This window comes from Canis lupus, chromosome 28 (genome assembly GCF_011100685.1).
Source record: "Canis lupus familiaris isolate Mischka breed German Shepherd chromosome 28, alternate assembly UU_Cfam_GSD_1.0, whole genome shotgun sequence".
Taxonomy (NCBI): domain Eukaryota; kingdom Metazoa; phylum Chordata; class Mammalia; order Carnivora; family Canidae; genus Canis; species Canis lupus.
Window position 1 is genome coordinate 14,671,497 of NC_049249.1, and position 22,019 is coordinate 14,693,515.

Sequence of the window (22,019 nt, forward strand, 5' to 3'; positions counted from 1 at the left end):
CACACCCTGAGCCAAAGCAGATGCTCAACCCCTGAGCCATCCAGGCACCCCTAAAAGAGTTTTTAAGTAATCTCTATACCCAATATGAGGCTTGAATCTACAACCCCAAGGTCAAGAGTTGCGTGCTCTACCGACTGAACTAGCCAGGCACCCCAAATGTGACTAGATTAAAAAAAATTCCATCACATGTACGGTGCTCCTGCTATATATAGGTCAAAATTCCAGAACTTAGCGTCATTTTATTTTATTTTTTTTAAGATTTTATTTATTTATTGGAGAGATAGCACATGCACATGAACGGGGGAAGGAGTAGAGAGATAAGCAGACTCCCCACTGACCAGGGAGCCCAATGAAGGGCTCAATCCCAGGACCCTGAGATCACAACCTGAGCCAAAGTCAGATGCTTAACCAAGCCACCCAGGTGCCCCTGTTTTTTTATTTTTCATTTTTTTAAAAAGATTTTATTTATTTATTCATGAGAGTGTGGGACCCAGGAAATTTAACAAAAATCCCCTACCCCTGGACAAGCAGAGCAGGACTAACTCCATTTTGTACTACACCTGCCACCTCCTGTATCACCCCCACATAACCTGCTTATTGCTTAAGGCGCTGCCCCACCCTAGTCCAGCCGCTGGGCACACCCTAATCGGAAATCGGCTCATAACAATGTGACCCTGCTTTGTGCCGGCCAAAACTGTCCGCCAATTCTGACCAAAGTAATAGGCCAGCTCAAATGGATACTATAGGGTAAGATGTAATTCAACTGGCCACCTGCGTGTGGACCAACATGACTGTGCAACTTTTGTGTATCCCATTGGCCACTGGCCCCTATAAAGCTGCTACGCCTCTTAGTCTCGGGGTCCAAGTCCCTGCTCTGCTGTGTCGGGTACACTTGGACCCAAGCTCGAGCTTGTAAATAAACCCTCGTGTATTTGCATCGGTGTCGGCTCCTTGCTGGTTTCTTGGATTCGCAATCTTGGGCACAACAGAGAGAACAGAGAGAGAGAGAGAGGCAGAGACACAGGCAGAAGGAGAAGCGGGCTCCCTGTGGGGAGCCTGATGTGGGACTCGATCGCAGATCCCGGGATCACACCCTGCCTGAGCGAAAGGCAGATAGATGCTCAACCACTTAGCCACCCAGGTGTTCCGCCCCTGTCTTTATTTTTTTTTTTTTAATTTTTATTTATTTATGATAGTCATGGAGAGAGAGAGAGAGAGGCAGAGACACAGGCGGAGGGAGAAGCAGGCTCCATGCACCGGGAGCCCGATGTGGGATTCGATCCCGGGTCTCCAGGATCGCGCCCTGGGCCAAAGGCAGGCGCCAAACCGCTGCGCCACCCAGGGATCCCCCGCCCCTGTCTTTTTAAAACAAAACTGAAATTTCCCCTTTGCTCATTCCACTGCATGGTACAAATGAAAAATATTTGTGCATACTTTTCTGAAGCAGATTCTATAAATGTCATGAATATAGCTGCTAAAATCATTTAGTATATACCTGCAAAAGCTATGAACATTGCCAGTTTGTGAAACAGCTGAGAGAATTTAATGACAATGAATGTAATCATTGTGAATTCTTTGCTAATCCTCATTGGTTTAGGTGATGGTTTACAAAAAAGATTTACTATACTGTTGTTTTCAACTCAAAATCTTTTTGAAACAAAAGAATGCTTGCCAACTATTCAATAATTAAAAGCTTTTTAAAAATTTTAAATTAATGAATTGAATTTGAAGCTCCAAGAAAAGGAAAAGCTTATTTTGTGACCTATCTGGCCAGGTATTTATGTTAAAATAGAAATTTTTCATAAGGTCAATAATAAACTCATTTTTAAAAAGATTTTATTTACTTGAGAGCGAGATGGAGAGAGCATGAATAGGGAGGGGAAGCAGGAGAGGGTGAAGACAGACTTCCCACCAAGTAGGTAGCTCCCCTGGGGGCTTGATTCCAGGACCCCGAGATCACAACCTGAGCCAAATCACATGCTTGCGCAGCCCAGGTGGCTCAGCGGTTCAGCACCGCCTTCAGCCCAGGGCCAGATTCCAGAGACCCAGGATCGAGTCCCACATCAGGCTCCATGCAGGGAGCAAAAGACATCATTGTGCTGGAGTCTCTGCCTGTGTCTCTGCCTCTCTCTCTCTCTCTGTCTCTCATGAATAAATAAATAAAATCTTTAAAAAAAAAAAAATCAGATGCTTAACTGACTGAGCCACCCAGGTGCCCCAACACATTTTTCTAACGTGAATCAATATGGACGAGATTCTAATTTTAATTTTAACTGACAGCACTAACCAGCGGCAAAAACTACAAGAAAATTTTTTGAAAATGCTTTTTTGATATTGATAAATTTAGAACTGCTGTAACTATTTATGCCATACCTCTTTGAATTTGATGTTAACAAACTTCCTTAATCTGGACAGATGTAGCTTTGAAGTCAAATAAGTTCTATAAAAAAGGAACCAGTTTTATCAATGTGGATGCAAATGTTAAAGGGACAGGATTTTTATTTTTATTATTATTTTTTAATTAAAAAATGACATGATTTTTAGGTACTCAATTTAGTTATTGGAAAACTTTTAGGAGAACAGCTACTCTGGTCACATTCTATCTCAGGTATAACTTGGGTATGTGATTCTACTTTTTCAACTATAAATTCTATGAAATCTAAATATAGATAAAATATTTCCAATGAAAATATATCATCTGAATTGAAATGTGCTTGCTTTTTTTTTTGAAATGTGCTTGCTTTAAGTGTAAAATATCCACCTGATTTCAAAGGCTTAATATATAAAACAAAATATATAAAACATAAAATATCTCAGTAATAATTTTTGTATTAATTATTTGTTGCAACAACTTGGGGGAATACTGGGTAAATAACATTATTAAGATTAATTTTACCTGTTGGAAAATAAAGTTATATGTGGCTTATAATATACTTATATTGGACCATGCCAGTTTTTTTTAATTAAAGATTTTATTTATCTGAGACCGAGGGCGCACAGGTGGGGGCAGTGGGAGAAGAAGTAGACTCCCTGCTGAGCAGAGAGACTGACTTGGGGGCTCCATCCCAGGACCCTGGGATCATGACCTGAGCCGAAGGCAGATGCTTAACTAACTGAGCCACCCAGGCACCCCGGGACCATGCTGTTTAGACCCTGCTGCAATGTTTCCCCTGTTACTGATCCACTTGCTCCTCCTGTGGTCTATATTTCAACATAAAAGCCACTACAATGATGGGGCTCCGGTAAGTTAAAAACACTAAAGGCTGAAATTCTCTTCAAAATGTGTAGTCTTTAGTGAATAAATTAACGCTATATTTGATGGATTGCTGCTGACACTAGCAGGGAAAATTACAACTCAACTAAACTTTATCTCTGGAATTTACTACCAAGGGGGAAACAACCTCGATAAACTCACTCATTCTAGCAGCTTTTTGTAAAGTCCATCAGGTTTTCTACTTGGACAATCATGTTGTCTGAGAATCAAGACAGTTTATGTCTTTCTTTCCTATCTAGATGCCTTATATTTCTTTTCCTTGCCTAACGGTACTGTCTAGAATCTCCAGCACAATGGTGAATAGAGGTGGAAAGAGTAGACATTCCCCCTTTGTTCCTAATCTTAGGGATAGAGCAGTCAGTCTCTCACCATTAAGTATGATAGCAGTAATTTTTTCATAGATGTTCTTTATTAGCTTAAGGAAGCTCTTTTCTATTCCTAGTATGCTGAGAATTTTTATCAGGGTTAGATGTCAGATTTTGCATTTCTTAAATGACTATAAACAAAAATCCCAAAACAAAACATACTTCTACATGTACAAATTATCTCTGGAAGGATACTCAAGAGGTGGGGGAAGGGATTTCCCTGCTCCATGAGAAAGCCCTTGTTTGAGAAAGTCAGGAAGAAGAATGTTCATCCTGACTAAAGAAAGTCAAAGGGCCCCAGACTCCAGCAGGTAAATGTGCTCAACACTCCTGTTTGTTTTAGTGCTCAATGTAGTCTCTTCAGTCTAGGGCCATACCACCCTGAACACGCCCGATCTCATCTGATCTCGGAAGCTAAGCAGGGTCGGGCCTGGTTAGTACTTGGATGGGAGATGTAGTCTCTTCAGAGGGAACACTGGAAGTAAATAATGATGGTAAGTAGTAATCTGTCATCTCTTGGAGTTTTTCAAAGGAGCTACAGTGGGAGCACAGCTACCCTGGTCATATTCTATCTCAGGTACAACTGACTGTACCTGGGTCTTTGGATGTTCTTCTAAAGACTTCACTGCAATGGCATTTTACCCTATGAAGTCTTGCCATGCGGTACTATCTATATAATGCAGGTCAGGATCTAAGGGCACAGAGTTGATACATAGGAAATACATAGTAAATAATCACTGACTAATTAGGAGTTAGCCAAGATAAACCTGTATTTACCACCCAGATGAAGTGCTACGGGTCTATCATTGCAGTCAGTAAATTACTCCACAAGTCCCTTTTGGACAGGGCATAAAAATACAATAAAAACATGATATACTGCTGATACAGCCTTTATCTCATGGTACTTCTTCTTTTTTTCTTTTTTTTTTTTAAGATTTTATTTATTTATTCATGAGAGAGACATAGAGAGAGGCAGAGACATAGGCAGAGGGAGAAGCAGGCTCACCATGGGGAGCCTGATGCGGGCCTCAATCCCAGGACCCCGGGATCATGATCTGAGCCAAAGGCAGACACTCAACCACTAAACCACCCAGGTGCCCCTATCTCATAGTGTTCATTATCACCTATTTATCCAGTCAAAAATTTTGTACGTCATCTTATAATTTCTTTCCCTATCAAAAGTTTTCCTTTTTTGAAAACCAGGTTAATTACAGTGTTTTAATAACTGCTACCTGCTACACCCTGTAAGTACTAATAAACATGCTTAGCCAGAATAAGAAAACAATAAGCTACTTGATATAGATGGCTATTTGAGAAAATCCCATTTCTGATTAAATTAATTTTGTGCAACCCTGAGCAAAATGATTAGAGTTCTGCTACAATAGTAGATTTCATCTAGTATATCTGCATTATTTATCATACTAGGAGAAGAAGGGATAGATTTTTTAAAATAGGGGTACAAATCAACATAAGGTTTTAACAGATGGGGTCTTGGTTGGGGGCCATAGCAGCCCCTTCAGGCCCAGTGCTGAAAATCATTCAGCTGAAAACACTGAAAGACCCAGAGACATTGCTCAGTAAGTCACTTAGGGAATCAGCATTTTGCTAAATGTAATCTGCTCGATCTGCTCAGGGGTACTCAGGAGTTAGTACACTAAGCTGCAACCACAAAGCTATACTGAATATTATTGCTATAAGGAATGCAATACTACTACCACCAATAATTTCTACTACTACATAATTTCCCCCGTTGGTCTATTTTTAGAGATACTGAATAGATAGATACTGAATAGTTTGGCATTCAAGGAGATGTTCCAAGTTGGACATGAGAAGCAAGCATTATACACACAGTTCAGATCACTGGAGACATGGGGGAGAGGGAGAAAAAAGGCACAACTATCAGCAATGATTTAGCACTTGTGGTTCACCTAGGTCCCTGACATTGTACAAACCTGCTTTCTAAAACCCGTAGTATGACAAAGCTTTCTGTTCCAGTCCAAAAGCAAAGGGGTGTAGAAGTTGTCTCTGAGGTTAGCTCTGGGACAGAAACATCTCTGAGCACTATTTGAGTCTTTCACCAATTCAAAAATGGGAGGGCCCAGATAGAACAAGTAAATAAAAACTAAAACTAAATCCACACAACCTTAAAATTGGGGAAATGATCTTCTTATCTATGTCTAATGGCTATTGGCAAAGTGTAAGAGGTCTTTACCTGTGATTTCCTTTTCAAAACAATTATATTACCAAATACTGGATACATGTTTACATAATACTAACACCTAAGGAAAACCACCCACACCCAATCTCCCTCTGCTTCCACTCAAAAATAAATGAAAATGCTTGGAATTTGGAGGCAATGAAGAAAATCCAAGTCCTCCAATTCTAGCTCCTGTTACTCAAATTATTTTCAAAAAGTTGTCACATATAAAGTATGGTAATGATGGTCAAAAGTTGAATTTCCTATCCTTCCTTGTGAAGACATATTTTTCCTAATTTTTAAACTAAGATATAATTTACATATAGTAAAATTTACCCTTTTTAATGTACAATCTACAAGTTTTGAAAAATGCACACAGTCGTGTAATCAACTCTGCAATCAAGATACAGAACAGTTCCATCACCCAAAAAATTCCTCTGTGCCCCTCCTTCCAACCCCTGCTGATCTGAATTCTGTCCCTACAATTTTGCCATTTCCAGAAAGTCATATATATGGTATCATACACTATGTAGCTTTTTTTTTTTTTTACAATTTTATTTTTATGTAATCTCTATACCCAATGTGGGGCTCAAATTTATAACCCTTCATCAAGAGTCCCACGCTCCACCAACTGACCCAGCCAGGCACCCCGCTATACATATACCCTTTTGAGTCAAGTTTCTTTCATACTGCATAATGCAATTGAACCCATACATCATGTCTCATCCATCAGTAGTTCTTCCCTTTTTATTGCTAAGTAGTATTTCATTATATTGGTGGATAGCAGTTTGTTTATTCAATCCTCAGTTGAGGGTCATTTGGGCTGTTTCCAGTTTTCAAGAATGTATGGATAAAGCCACTGTAAACATTTGTTCAATCCAAGTTTTCATTTCACTTGGGTAAGTATCTAGGAATGGATTGCTGGATGATCCACTTTTGAAAACATCTGCCAGGTTCTATGTATGCAATTTTATAAAGTAGATAATGCATTTTCCCAACAGAATAGCTATGATACTGTTTCTCTGATGCTTCTCTTCCATCTATATAATTTCTCTGCCTTCCTGGGTGCAGGAAACATCTCCAAATCAGTATCACTTACAAACTTCATTGACAGTTTTTGTTGTTGTTTTTTCACATCGGCCCTAGATCATTAATAAAAATGTTAAATATGCCTAATTTCCTTACTGGCACCCTGCAGCATCCTAAGAAACAAACTCTTTCTTCCCCCACACATTACCATTTACTTTTACACTTGTTTTATAGCACATCTTGCACCAGTAGCTTCTCTTCTATATTCTTAACACTTTTCAATTGAGCCAATCATCTTCAGTATCTCACCTTTAATAATTACGGGAAAACCAAACAGAACTTTTCCTGACTCATTTGCAGTTAGTGTACTTTTAACAATTCACAGATACAGACAAGGATCAAGAGAAAGCACACAGAAAAGGTATTACCTTTTGAGGGTATTACCCTCTAATATCAGCCTAAAAGCTACACAGGGCTTTGTTCTACCTAAGAAAGTATCCCATCCCAAAAACAATCCTTCAAATATATGCCGTATTAATTAAACTTAAGAAGAGAAAAAAAATGTCAGCATAATTAACATACAAAGCAATATTATGGCCTAATTAATCACCATGAAGAGCAATCAAATAAAATACTATGCATTTTTATGGAGCAATTTAATCTGGCAAGTAATTAATCACAGAAACACTAAGCAAAACAAATGGATTTCCCTTTAAGGAAGTCACATTTATCATCTGTAATGTATCCCAAACTCTAATTTGTTATCCTGACTCAAAATTATCCAGGAGACAATGAATTGTCAGCTTTAGTAGAACACTGATTCCTAGTGAAAAAGAACACTGAGCTTTTCAAATCAAATTACAGTCCATGAGCGCCCAAATAGCTAAGGGTTAGCTAAGGGTTACGTATCAATAGGCATGGAGGTCTTAACCGCAAGAGTTCTAAATCTAGGTCAGTTTAGTGAAAGCCATAAATAATGGCTAAATGACTCATGAAAGAAAACACTTAGCATTAGGAGTGACAATTATGGGTCACAGATATTATCAAAACTCAAAGAGAGGATTCTCAATAACTGACAACAGGGGGAAACAGAGCTGTTGTTCTCAGAACAAGCAAAGGGGGGGGGGGGTACACATATCAATGCAGTGAAATTTAACTCAAATCTTGAGTCCTTCCTTCCTTCTTTAAACAATGACCATTTTCCCTCAGCCCCAACAGCTTCACCAGTTTGAAGAATATCAACAGGATGACTTTTTGAATGGCCTCAAATTTCAAAGACAGAGTGATACACACTAGCTAAGAAGGTACAAGAAAATATCTTCATACCTTCTCTTTCCCAGCCACCCTCTCTGCTTGGCTGTATTTGAGACTAGAAGAACTGCGCTTTTCTTTGCCAATGAAGTTCATGGCACTTCTAAGTCTTTCCTTTAATATTCCCATCTCTGACTTTTTTTTCCTTTATGTACTAGTCTTTTTTTTTTTTTTTAAGATTTTATTTATTCATGAGAGACACAGAGAGAGAGAGAGAGAGGCAGAGACACAGGCAGAGGGAGAGCAGGCTCCATGCAGGGAGCCTGACATGGGACTCAATCCCAGGTCTCCAGGATCACACCCTGGGCTGAAGGCAACGCTAAACCGCTGAGCCACCTGGGCTGCCCTCCTTCATGTACTAGTCTTGAAGGACTCTCTCTCTCTCTCTTTTTTTTTTTTTTCTAGCAAACTCCTATAAGTTAAAGCACCTGACAAAGTCCCAGGAATTTGCTGGCTGCATCAAAGTGGTTTTCTCTTTACTGACCTGCCTGACCTTCAATGCTGGATCCCATGAAACGTTCAATACTTATTCAACTGTACAGAGAAAGTCATGCTTTTCACACTTCACTGTGACTGTGCTCACAACTTGAGAAAAGCTGTTGTAGATATCCTATTTGGCCCAGGCATTTTCCTCTAGATTTTAACTCTTACCCTCCTCTCCAAACCTTTTTGCTCTATTATCCCTGGCTTGCACCTATGACTTGCTTCTGAACTCTTCCACTCTGCCTTTCAGTCCATTTCTCTTTTGGAGAGTGTGACTGACATTTTTTGTTCAATGATTCTCTGAAATGCGTCTCTGAATTGTCCTAGGAGCTCTCTCTATCAATCCTTACAGTAATTGAAGTACTATTACTCACAGCCCATTCCAGATCAGGCCCAGCCAGTATCATGAATACCCATGTGTCTAAGAGAGCAGAAGTCTGTTTGTAGATCTATATTCAACAGGTATTCATTGAAAATAGGCAATGTGTTACTGAGTTAGACATGGATGCTGCCTGCCTTCAAAGAGCTCTCAGCCTAGTAAAGAAGACAAACAAGCAGACAGCTACCACTATAGTACAGCTAGCCCTGGCTCTATGGATGAAGCAATGATCAAGGTGTACTATTTCAGGAGGTAAGCTTACAAGTTGGGGAATGACATCTAAGGCAGGGAGAAAATGTATGTATGTATACATAGAGTCAGGAGTATAAAACAGTCTGTCCAGAGAACTCTGGGAGGTCTGGCATAGCTGTGATGAGGACAGAGAGTCCAAAAAGCATATTAGGAATGGAACTGGGGGTGTCCGGGGGGGTTCAGGGTCCTCAAAATGAGCCCCGTGTTAGGCTCCCCACTCAGTAGGGAGTCTGCTTGTTGCTCTCCTGCTGCCCCTCCCCTTGTTTGTGCTCTCTAATAAATAAATAAAATCTTTAAAAAAAAAGGAATGGAACTGTACACCATGCTACAGAACTTAAATTTTATTCTGCAGCTGTTGAGGGAGTCAGTGAAGCGAATGAACACAGGGAAGAAAGCAAGAGAAAGAGACATAGAAGATAAAACTAGAGGCTTAGAGAACCCAACTGATAAATGGGGAGAATGAATAAATTAACTGTGGTATATTTACATAATAAAATGCTTCTCAATAATAAAAAAGAATGAACTACTAAACAGTAGATAGTTGCACACCCATGTTCATAGCAACATTATTCACAATAGCCAAAAGGTGGAAACAACCCAAGCATCCAACAAACAAATAAACAGAATGTGATTTATACATACATACAATGGAATATTATTTAGCCTTTAAAATGAAGGGAATCCTGTTACATGCTCCAACATGAATGAACTGTGAGGTCATTATGCTAAGTGAAATTAACCAGTTACAAAAAGACAAATATGACTACACTTATATGAGGTACCTAAAGTAGTCAAAATCATAGAAATAGAAAGTAGAATGGTGGTTGCCAGGGACTTGGGGGAGGAGGAATTTGCAGAGCTGTTGTTTAATGTGTATACAGTTTCAGTTCTACAAGATCAAAAAGCTCTGGAGATCTGTTGTAGAACAATGTGAATACACTTAACACTGCCAAACTATATACCTAAATACAGTTAAGATGGTAAATTTCATATCTTTCTTACTACAATTTAAAAGTGTTTAAATTTTTTAAAACGGGAATGAACTAATATACACAAAGTCGATGGATTTCAAAAACATTACATTGAGCGTAAGAAGACAGGCACACCAATAAAAAATAAATTAAAAAAAAAAAAAAGAAGACAGGCACAAAAGAGGATCTATTACATGATTCTGTTTATATAGAACTTAAGAGGGGATCCCTGGGTGGCGCAGCAGTTTAGCACCTGCCTTTGGCCCAGGGTGTGATCCTGGAGACCCGGGATCGAATCCCACGTCAGGCTCCCGGTGCATGGAGCCTGCTTCTCCCTCTGCCTGTGTCTCTGCCTCTCTCTCTCTCTCTCTCTCTGTGTGTGACTATCATAAATAAATTTAAAAATTAAAAAAAAAAAGAACTTAACAGGAAAAACTAATTTATGATGAAAGAAGACAGAAAAGCGCATAATTCTGGGGAAAAGGAGAGTCAGGAGAGACTTTCTGTAGTAATGAAAATGCTATAAGTCTTGATCTGGATGTTATTACATAGGTATATACATATGTAAAAAGCCGTCCAATTACACACCTATGATTTTGCATATTTTACCATATTTAATACATAATTAAAAAAGAAAAAGAAGTCCGATACGGGACTCAATCCCAGGACTTCAGTGAGTTGGTAACATTATATGTACTAAGGTGAGTGAGTGGCTTACAGATATTCATCTTAGGATCAAGCTTTTTAATAAGTATATACTAATACTGTACTCTAGAATTTATCAAATAGTTCACATTTTTTAAGTAGGAAATTAATTCTGGTTAAATGGGCAAAAGAAACAGATTTTAATCCATCCCTGTTTGAATCCCAACTAGTAAATTACCCCTTTAGGAAGATAATGTATGGTCAAAACCCTGGTCAGAAATCTTCCACACCCTTGTACCCAGACTGAGTTCCAACTACAGGTAGATAGGTAATCCTGCTGCCTTTTCAGGGGTGTCACCAACAAAAATGCAGGAGAGGAGAGACCAATGAAAACCAAGTGTATCTGGAACTTGCTTAAGATTGAGAATTTTCTGGGCATCCTGGGTGGCTCAGTGGTTTAGCACCATTTTCAGCCTGGGGCATGATCCTGGAGACCCAGGATCGAGTCCCATGTCAGGCTCTCTGCATGGAGCCTGCTTCTCCCTCTGCCTGTGTCTGTGCTTCTCTCTCTGTGTGTGTCTCTCATGAATAAATAAATAAAATCTTAAAAAAAAAAAAGATTGAGAATTTTCATCATATGAAGATAATGTCAAATGAGAGAAAAATTAATGTTCTTCGGTGTACAGGGCATTGAAAATGTATTATCACACCCTGTATTTGACATCCCACTCACATGTTATTGGTTTAAAAAAATTATATAGAAACCAATTAGAACAAAAAAATCTCATTAAACCTCTTACAATAGGAGCCCACTTTGCTAAAGCATGCACAATATCTGGGCCCCAGGGAGAAATGTATAATGGAGGTAAAATTAATCAAAGCCTACATAAAAAGAACAGCAAGAGACAATTTAAGGAGAAAATCTTTCTTCAATGTTAGAAATTCCTGAAGTCTGATCACTGCATAATTCTGCTTATTATTTATTATCTTCCACTATGTAACATTACATTTGTAATTAGGCTGGTATCACAATAAAATGACAGTAAAATGCAGACACAATTCATTTAACAATTAATGTTCTGAAGCTAAAAATTCTTACCATGTCATTAATTGCCTGCTTAAAATGCTGCCTCAGTTTCAGTTTTAGATGATCACACACCTTTCTTTAAGAACCCAGGGGAAATGCAATGCATGAGGCAGGACTTGTTTAGAGGAGAAAGAGCAGGCAGCAGGGAGTTTCACACTCTTCTCTCCCCACAGACCCCAACTCAGAAGATGCTTTACTGTGACCACCAAGCCTACTACTAATTAAAAGAGAAAACAGTAAAGAGGAGCATCTTCTGTCTCAGTAAAGCCCTCCCACCTGACCTCACTCCAAACTGCCTCTTCATTGTTCTCTGTTAGGTTTTAATTTCTTGATATAAGAACTAATGCTTGCTGCAATTTTGTTTTCCTTCTTCTTCTTCTCCTTTTTTAATAATTTAATTTAATTTAATGTAGTTTATTTCAACTAGTAAATCCCCTCCTGGGGTTTTAGGAGAGTAGGAGGACAGAGGAAGATTTGAACCATTCTTGTGAAGGTTTTCATCCCTGATTTTTCTATAAAAGGATTTTATTTTTCTAGTCTGGCCCTGGCTGATGATTCTCCACCCACAGTTTTTTCTTCACAAATTTATTCTTTACCAAAAGCTTTGCAGTTGATTCTTAAGGAGGGTTTTTTTTTTTTTTTTTTTTTTTTCAGTCTTTGAGGCCATTTTATATAAGAGCAGCAAGCCAAAACCCAGAAAGGGGAGAAATTATTCCCAAATCATCCACCAAATCAGTAACAGAGTCAGGATTAGATCAAAGCATCTGGACAAAAATTTAGAAGGCATATTTATCAAATGTGCTGATGGTACAAAGCTGTAAAAGAAAACCAATACATAGAATGACACAGTCAGGACTGAAAAAATATCCTGATAAGCTAGAATGATGAACAAGACATATTTAATAAGGATAAAGAGTTTCATTTAGGTTAGTTTAAAGAAAAGATCAACTGGAGATGTTCAGGAGATTCACCAATACAGTAACAGTAGCTCTGAATGTTGAGATTTTAAATGATTTTACTTTGTTCTTTGCACTTTTCTGTATGGTTTAAAATCTCTATAATGAACAGGTAGCATTAAAACAAACAAACAGGGCACCTGTGGGACTCAGTTGGCTAGGTGTCTGGTCCAACTCTTGACTTCAGCTCAGGTCATGATCTCAGGGTCATGAGATCAAGCCCCACATTGGGCTCTGCACTGAGCATGGAGTCTGCTTGTCCTTCTCCCTCCCCCCTTTACCCCCTGTGCATGCGCACATGCTCTCTCTCTCAAATAAATAAATATTTAAAACAAACAAACAGGGATGCCTGGGTGGCTCAGCAGTTGAGTGGCTGCCTTTGGCTCAGGGCGTGATCCCAGGATCTGGGACTGAGTCCCACATAAGGCTCCTTCTGGGGAGCCTGCTTCTCCCTCTGCCTGTGTGTCTGCCTCTCTCTCTCTCTCTCTCTCTCTCTCTCTCTGTCTCTGTGTGTGTGTGTGTCTCTCATGAATAAACAAATAAAATCTTAAAAAAAAATAAAACAAACAAGCAAATCACCACCACCACCACCACCACCACTCAAAATACTACCAACTGAGTAATTTAAGGATGAGAGAGAATTAGCTTGACAGCAAACCACTTCAAGCAGATTTGAAGGTTTTAGTGGGGCCTAGGCTTGTTATGGACCAACACAATTCAGCTGCTGAAAAACTAATGCAATTGGAACCTGCAAATAAAACATGTTCAGATCCTGGGTGCTAAGAATACCCCATTAATCTAAACTACTCAAACCATATCTGGATCCAGTTCTAGGTGTTATTGAATTCAATAAACATTTACTAAATGCTTATTTGCTACAAGGCATGGTCTAACACCATACTTTAGAAGATAAACTGAAAAGTTAGAATATGTCTAAAGACAATCATAGTATGCCAAAGATTTTAAAACCATGACATATGAACCATTGAAGGAAGAAAGGATACTACAGAAAAACAGGAGTATACATTTTAATTTTAGTCCTTTGAAGAAGTTAGTAGGTAGAAGAGAGAGTACTGTTTTTTGGTCTTGCATCTAAAGGTTCAGGATATAAAGAGGAAGATTCCAACATAAAGAATAGATTCTCATCATTTTTTTAAATTTTATTTATTTATTTATTTATTTATTTATTTATTTATTTATTTATTTATTTATTTATTTATTTATTTATTTATTTATTTATGATAGTCACACAGAGAGAGAGAGAGAGGCAGAGACACAGGCAGAGGGAGAAGCAGGCTCCATGCACCGGAAGCCCGATGTGGGACTCGATCCCGGGTCTCCAGGATCGCGCCCTGGGCCAAAGGCAGGCGCCAAACCGCTGCGCCACCCAGGGATCCCCGATTCTCATCATTTTTTAAAAAGATTTTATCTTTTTAAGTAATCTGTACACCCAGCATGGGTCTTGAATTTACAGTCCTGAGATTTTTTTTTTTTAACTTTTATTTATTTATGATAGTCACAGAGAGAGAGAGTCAGAGACATAGGCAGAGGGAGAAGCAGGCTCCATGCACCGGGAGCCCGACATGGGATTCGATCCCAGGTCTCCAGGATTGCGCCCTGGGCCAAAGGCAGGCGCCAAACCGCTGCGCCACCCAGGGATCCCAGTCCTGAGATTAAGAGTTGCACCCTCTGCCAAATGAGCCAGCTAAGTGCCCCAAAATTCTCATCACTTAAAAAACTGAAGTCTATAGACTTAAGTATTTTTTTAAGATTTTATTTATTTATTCACGAGAGACACACACAGAGAGAGAGAGAGAGAGAGAGAGAGAGAGGCAGAGACTCAGGCAGAGGGAGAAGCAGGCTCCTCAAGGGGAGGCTATCCCTATAACTTTAAGTATTAAGCACTATTTCACTAAATGTTCAAGGAGAAGTTGGACATGACCCCAACAAGTAAGATTTATGCTTTGGGAAGGAGACCAAAGATGACCTCTTCAGTTCTTTCAGCTTTCAAGGTTCTATGATCCTGGCATTCATAATCTGCAAGATCAAAGTCCAACAGAAAAGAGGAGGTATGGTACCTGGCATTCTAGTATAAATCTGAGGATTTAGAGTGATTACACTCTCATGAGCCAAAAACACTCCTCTTTTTGTTCACAATAATTCAAAGAAAGCTAAAGTTTCATTTGCTGAAGAGATGTCTGTTGCATTTGCTGACAGGATAATATATTGCTACCCAGTAGTAATGGCTTCCTTAACCTACTAGCAGATTAACAATCCAACGTGTTCTATGTGGTTAAAATACCTAAGTTATATGACCAAAGTTCCAGCATGACTTTTGGGAAAGAAAAAAACGGAGAGGGAAAATTAAGGGATAAGATGAAGAACTGCCCACAATTTAAAAAGACTACTTGTTTTAGTGCCCTAGATATGGGATGCAAGGAAAGAAATTAGGGACCTAAATTATGACTACTGATCCCATTTGTGGCTAGGATTTATAGAAATTACAATTAGAAACCAGCATTTGTGAATTAAGTCATGATTAAGTGTCTGTACTTCCCAGCAAGAGTCCCTTTTGAAGAGGAAGAAAAAAAAAAATCAACCTTTTCTCAGGTGAAAATGAAAGTTTTTGTCTTACCTCGAGATCAGTAATAATTAGGGAGCAGCTCATCCCTAAAGGACCAAGGACAGCTATACCAGCAAAGCAGGCCATCTCCAGAGAGCCAGAAGATGAGAGGAGCTGGCTGGGAAAAAGCAAAACCCCTGGAATAACAGGCTTTGGACTGCTGGACTCTAGCCCCTTCCTGCTCCTCATGACCCTTCCTACGCCTTATGACCTATGAAGACAGAGAAAGAAGCAATTCTAGGTCACCTTGACTGCTCCTCTGGTTCTCAAGTCCTAGCTTTTAGAAACAATTATAAAGACAAAGAAGCAGTGGTGACAGAAACAGAAGAACAAAGAAATGCCCCTAAAACCAGAGGTGGCAGGTCCTCTCCCCCGCCCCCCTTCTTCTTCTTCTTCTTCTTCTTCTTCTTCTTCAAGATTTTATTTATTTGAGAGAGCGGGGAGGGGAAGGAGCAAAGGAAGAGAAATAAGCAGACTCTGCACGGAGCACAGATCCTGACTCAGGACCCTGAGGTCATGACCTGAACCAAAATCAAAAGTCGGAACTTACCCAACTGAGCCAGTCAGTCACCCCCAAATTCAGAGATTTCTAAAGAAAGGATCCCAAGTCAATCTCACACAAACACACCAAACTTCCTCTCATTCATTCATTCTCTCTCTGAATCTCTCTCTTTCCAGGTTTTGGATGCTTACCTAATAACTGACAAAAACATAGGGTGGGATCTACTGATTAAAAGATTAGCAGAATAAAGGACTTACATCAGATGGCTCTTCTCAGATACCCATAAAAAAGTCAATGCTAAGTTTAAAACCTAAAGTTATTTTACCACACCATAAAAAAATTATATGTATGAAAAAAAAATTATATGTATGAGACCAAATTAACTACTAGTGGGACAAACTCAAACCAAAGGCCTTTGCTGTGTAGATACACATTCACAGAAACAAAGAATGTTGTTAGACTGTGGACCTAAAAAGAGAGGAGAGAATTTGCTCTCCTACCATGGGGGCCATTCACTCATACACTTGGGACCAAGGGCTAGAACACTTTAATGGAAACTGCCAATCATATATTTCTTCTTTAGTGCTCTCAGCAATTTCGTCTGCAACTATCTCCTCAGACTCAAGCCCTTTCAACTTACCTCAAGGCCCAGGACTCTTAATTACCTCTAGTCACCAGGAAGCAGCTATTCTAATATCACTGGTTCCGTCACAAAGACTGTCCCTCCAAACCACCTCCAAAATGTTCAAGTACTTGACATAATTCATTAAGGAAGAAAAATATCAATGTAATTAACAAGCAAAAAGACTAATTGTTTTCCAAAACAATATTCAAAGTAAGGTCACCAGATATATGTACAAGATCTTTTCCAACTAACTCACCATTACAAGGTTCCTCAAGTTGGCTATTCACAATCCTATAAAAACTTAGCCTTTGGGCGGCTGGGTGGCTCAGCGGTTCAGCTCCGCCTTCAGCCCAGGGCGTGATCCTAGTCCCATGTCGGGCTCCCTGCGTGGAGCCTGCTTCTCCCTCTGCCTGTGTCTCTGCCTCTCTCTGTCTCAAGAATAAATAAAATCTTAAAAACAAAACAAAACAAAACAAAAAAAAACTTAGCCTTTACAAAAGATAAGAGCCCACATCTGGAAGGCCTCAACTAACACTCTCAGAGCATGTACCTGGAACCCACTAAGCAGGTCCTTCTATTTTATACTCTAGCAGCTTGATTCAGGATGGAGGGCTGAGCTCAAGGTTGACTCCTTTTCTCTTAGGAGACATACTCCAGAAATAGTCCCTTATCTGAGCCAACAAAAATAGGCCACAGTCAGCAGCCCCTACATTGGTGGGAGAAAATGAGATGCAAAAGATGGGGCACAGGACAAGAATATTTTCCATAAATCAACACTGACTCCAGACATAAATGAACACACTTAACAACTCCTTCATCCATTCCACATCAAAGTACTTCTCTTAAAATTATATACCTCCAAAACAAGTGTTTACCAACTAGTGTTGTTACTTCTGTACTGTACTCTTTCTTTGTTACAAAGCTTATCATGCAAGCATCAGGAGCCAATGAGCTCTCTATACATTTTGAGCTGTAGGCTAGTAGCTCACCAAAGAATGGAGCAGGATCTAGAATGCTGTGTTTAACACCTACATGTGAGAAAATCTCTCACAAAATGTATCTAAACTCTAAATACATTTTCCCCCCACTTTTACCTAGTCTTAGCTCCAGACATGATAAAGTGAACAAAATTAGGGACCTATTTTTTTTTTAAGATTTTATTTATTTATTCATGAGAGACAAAGAGAGAGAGAGACAGACATAGAGGGAGAAGCAGGCTCCCTGCAAGGAGCCTGCGACCCCAGAGCCCCAGGATCACCACCTGAGCCAAAGGCAGATACTCAACCACTGAGCCACCCAGGTGCCCCAAGGGCCCTATTTCTAAGGCATCCTTACTTTCTCAGGAAATACATGAGATTCTTCTTTCCAGTATACATGTTGGCAAATAAAGTTTATTATAGTGAATGTTGCATGTGTATGTTATTTAAAGCTACATAAGAGTGATATTTCTGTATCTCACTGGAATTAAGTTGGTATAAATCTAAACAGTTTCTGATTCCAGTAAATTAAGATGTATATGGCAAGCCCTACAGCAACCACTAATCAAATAACTAAAAAAAAAAAAAAAAAAAAAAAAAAAAAAAAAAAAATAAGTGAAAAAATCATTAAATCAAAGTGTTACACCGGAAAATATTCACTTTTGCAAAAGAAAGCAGTTAAGAAGGTACTGAGGGATACAAAAGACATGAGACACATAATAGCAAGCTAAAAGAGAAACGGCAGACATGAGTTCAGTTATATCAACATTAAATGTGAATGGAATAGGGGGGATCCCTGGGTGGCACAGCAGTTTGGCGCCTGCCTTTGGCCCAGGGCACAATCCTGGGGACCCGGAATCGAGTCCCACGTCGGGCTCCCTGCATGGAGCCTGCTTCTCCCTCTGCCTGTGTCTCTGCCTCTCTCTCTCTCTCTCTCTCTGTGACTATCATGAATAAATAAATAAAATCTTAAAAAAAAATGATTGGAATAAATAACCCAATCAAAAGGCAGACTAGATAAAGTAACCAAGATCCAAATATATGCTATCCACCAGAGACCTATTTTAGACTCAAAGATACAAATAGGTTGAAAGTAAAAGAGTGAAAAAAAGATACATCATGACAGAAATGAAGGCAGAGACAATACAAAAATAAAAACTGGGCTCTGGAGCCCATGGCTGCAACACTGGAGCACGGTGAAACCACCAAGGGGAAGCCCTTTAAGCTCCTAGGAATTTTAGATGCACAGTAACATTCCCTGTGCATGGGATTCAATATTGTATGTTTCATTAGGCTCTCCTGTGGCTGACCTTGGACATTTTTTGTTAACTAGTAGAATGAGAAGATCATGTGATGTTGGAGTAGGAGGATTTATCTTGTTGACTTTAGTATGCTAGTTCCATTGTAAGTATGTATAATTATGCAAAGCTAAGAGTCCAGGAAAGAACTGCCAGAGAAGGAATTCAAAATAAGATTTTATATGAAAGTACCCACCTTGATCCTGAAAGAAAACAAACCAATAGCAATAGTAGCAAATGAGTAGTCTCAAGCAGAGAAAACCCAAATACAACTCACCAGAGTCAGTGTGAACAAAACTGAGGTCAACTTTATTAAACCTTGTATGTACCACTAAGCTTTCAATGAAGTAAATAAAGTATGTGTTAGTTGTAAAAAAAAAAAAAAAGACGGGGGGGAGATTTTAATACCCATTCTTTAATCATGGACAGAACAACTAGGCGGAAGATCAACAAAGAAAAAGAAAACTTGACGGGCGCCTGGCTGGGTCAGTCAGTAGAGTATATGACTCTTGATCTTGGGGTCATGAGTTTGAGCCCCATGCTAGGTGTAAAAATTACTCAAAAAAAAAAAAAAAAAAGAAGAAGGAAGGAAGGAAGGAAGGAAGGAAGGAAGGAAGGAAAGAAGGAAGGAAGGAAGGAGGGAAGGGAGGGAGGGAGGGAGGAAGGGGAGAAGAAGAGAAGAGAAGAGAAGAGAAGAGAAGAGAAGAGAAGAGAAGAGAAGAGAAGAGAAGAGAAAAGAAATAGAAAACTTGACCATCACTATAAATCAGTTAAACCTAACAGACCTCTAGAAAACAGTACACTCAACAACAGCAGAAGAGACATTTTCCTCAAGTACATATGGAATGTTCTATAGGATAGATCATATGCTGGGCCATAAAACAAACCTCAGTAAATTTTAAGTGACAGAAATAATACAAAAGTATGTTCTCTAACCAAATTTCTTTCTGTTGCTGATTTTTAATTTCATTCTACTGTGGTCAGAGAATATACCCTGTATTATTTCTATCATGTAAAATTTATTGAATATATTATATAGACTCATCAATCATTATGTTGTACACCTGAAAGTGAAGTAACATTGTGTGCCAGCTATAATTTAAAAAATACATTAAGGGTTTTTTTCTACAGAAAAGCAAACTAAGCATAAGACAAGCAGGAAGAAAATAATAAAGAGTGTAAATTAATGAAATAAGGAACAGAAAAACAAAAAAGAAAAGCAGTAAAACCAAAAGCTGGTTCTTTGAAAAGATCGAAAAAACTGATCAACCTTTTTAGTTAGACCAACAAGAGATTTGTTGAAGAGGAGAGTCAAATTACCAGAATCAGAAATGAAAGAAAGAATTTTACTACTGACCTTACAGATATACAAAAGGATTATAAAGTACTACTATAAATAACCGTATGCCAATAAATAGCTTAGATGAAATGGACAAATTCCCAGGAAGACACAAATTATTGAAACTGACTCAAGAAGAAACAGACAATCTGAACATACTTACATAGCAAGCAAAGAGATTTAATTACCTTTGGGGTTTTTTTTTGTTGTTGTTGTTTTGTTTGTTTGTTTGTTTGTTTGTTTGTTTGTTTTGAGAGAGAGAGAATTTGAGGAAGGGGCAGAGGAAGGAGGCAGATAGAGAATCTTAAGCAGGTTCCACACCCAGCAGAGAGCCTGAGGCAGTGCTTGATCTCACGACCCTGAGATGATGACCTGAGCTGAAATCAAGAGTTGGGATACCTAACTGACTAAGCCATACAGGCACCCCTTTAATTACTATAAAAAAACTACCTGTGAAAACAACCCAGTCTCTGATGGCTTCACTATTAAACTATATTAAAGATTTAAAGAATTAATACCAACCCTCTAGTCTTCCCAAAAAATTGAATAGAAGAGACAACCTCCCTAACTCATTCTATGAGGCTACCAATACACTGATATCAAAACCAGACAAAGACCACAAGAAAAAAAAAAAAACTACAGAGCAATATCTGGACCCAAAAATCTTCAGCAAAATACAAACAATCTGAAACCAGCAAAATATGAAAAGATTTATACATCATAACCAAATGTGGCTTACTATAATATAACCATATCAATGGAATAAGAAACAAAAACCACATAATCATCCCAATAGACACAGAAAAAGCATTTGACAAAACCCAACACCTTTTCATAATAAAAAAAAAACACAAAAAACTAGGAATGGAATAGAACTTTTTCAGTCAAATAAAGGGCATCTAAAAAAAATCCACAGCCAAATTTTTTTTTTTAAGATTTTATTTATTTATTCATGACAGACACACAGAGAGAGAGATAGAAAGGCAGAGACACAGGCAGAGGGAGAAGCAAGCTCCATGCAGGGCACCCGATGTGGGACTCGATCCTGGGTCTCTAGGATCAGGCCCTGGGCTGAAGGCGGTGCTAAATCGCTGAGCCACCCAGGCTGCCCACAGCCAAATGTTTTTAATAAATTTAAAATGTAAGAAAAAAATTAAAAATGCCTATAATCCCTCCAATCAGAGATAAGAACATATTGATTAGTATCTTTTCAGTTATATGCATATTCCTTTTGGGCACATTCTCTTTTACCAAAATAATGTCAAGAAGGCAGAGTAATACAATAATAAAGCCATTGTCAGACATCTTCTCAAAGGGCTGGAAGTGATAGAAAACATAAACTCTCTCCATCTAAACTATTTTCCTAACAATAATGCCAAGATGCAGGCTGACAGCCTAAGTTTCAGTGTTACCTTTGATGTCAGGTTGTAAATAATATAATTCTGTATTTCTGGTCCCCTCTAGGTCCACATGAGTAGAGCCAAGGGAACTAATAAAGTTGGATATGGAAAGGAGTTGCTTTCTAGAATGATGTCCCATGCAGATCATCAGAACCAAGGCTGGTATAACCTCCAGATTTGCACATTAAGAAAAAATTTTTTAAAAAAGATGATAATGAATATTTACATACATTTACACTATTCCAATAGTGTCCAACTATTCCACATATATTGTCATTTAATAATCTCAGCAATGACCCAGGTTCC

At 38.8% G+C, this 22,019-nt stretch overlaps 1 protein-coding gene and 1 pseudogene across 4 annotated transcripts in view; one reads left to right on the top strand and one right to left on the bottom strand.

The window, feature by feature from the left end:
• ARMH3 (armadillo like helical domain containing 3) overlaps positions 1–22,019 on the bottom strand; it is a 181,315-nt gene that overhangs the window by 55,297 nt on the left and 103,999 nt on the right. The gene's annotated exons all lie outside the window — the stretch shown is intronic.
• LOC102153200 lies at positions 18,851–19,215 on the top strand (annotated as a pseudogene).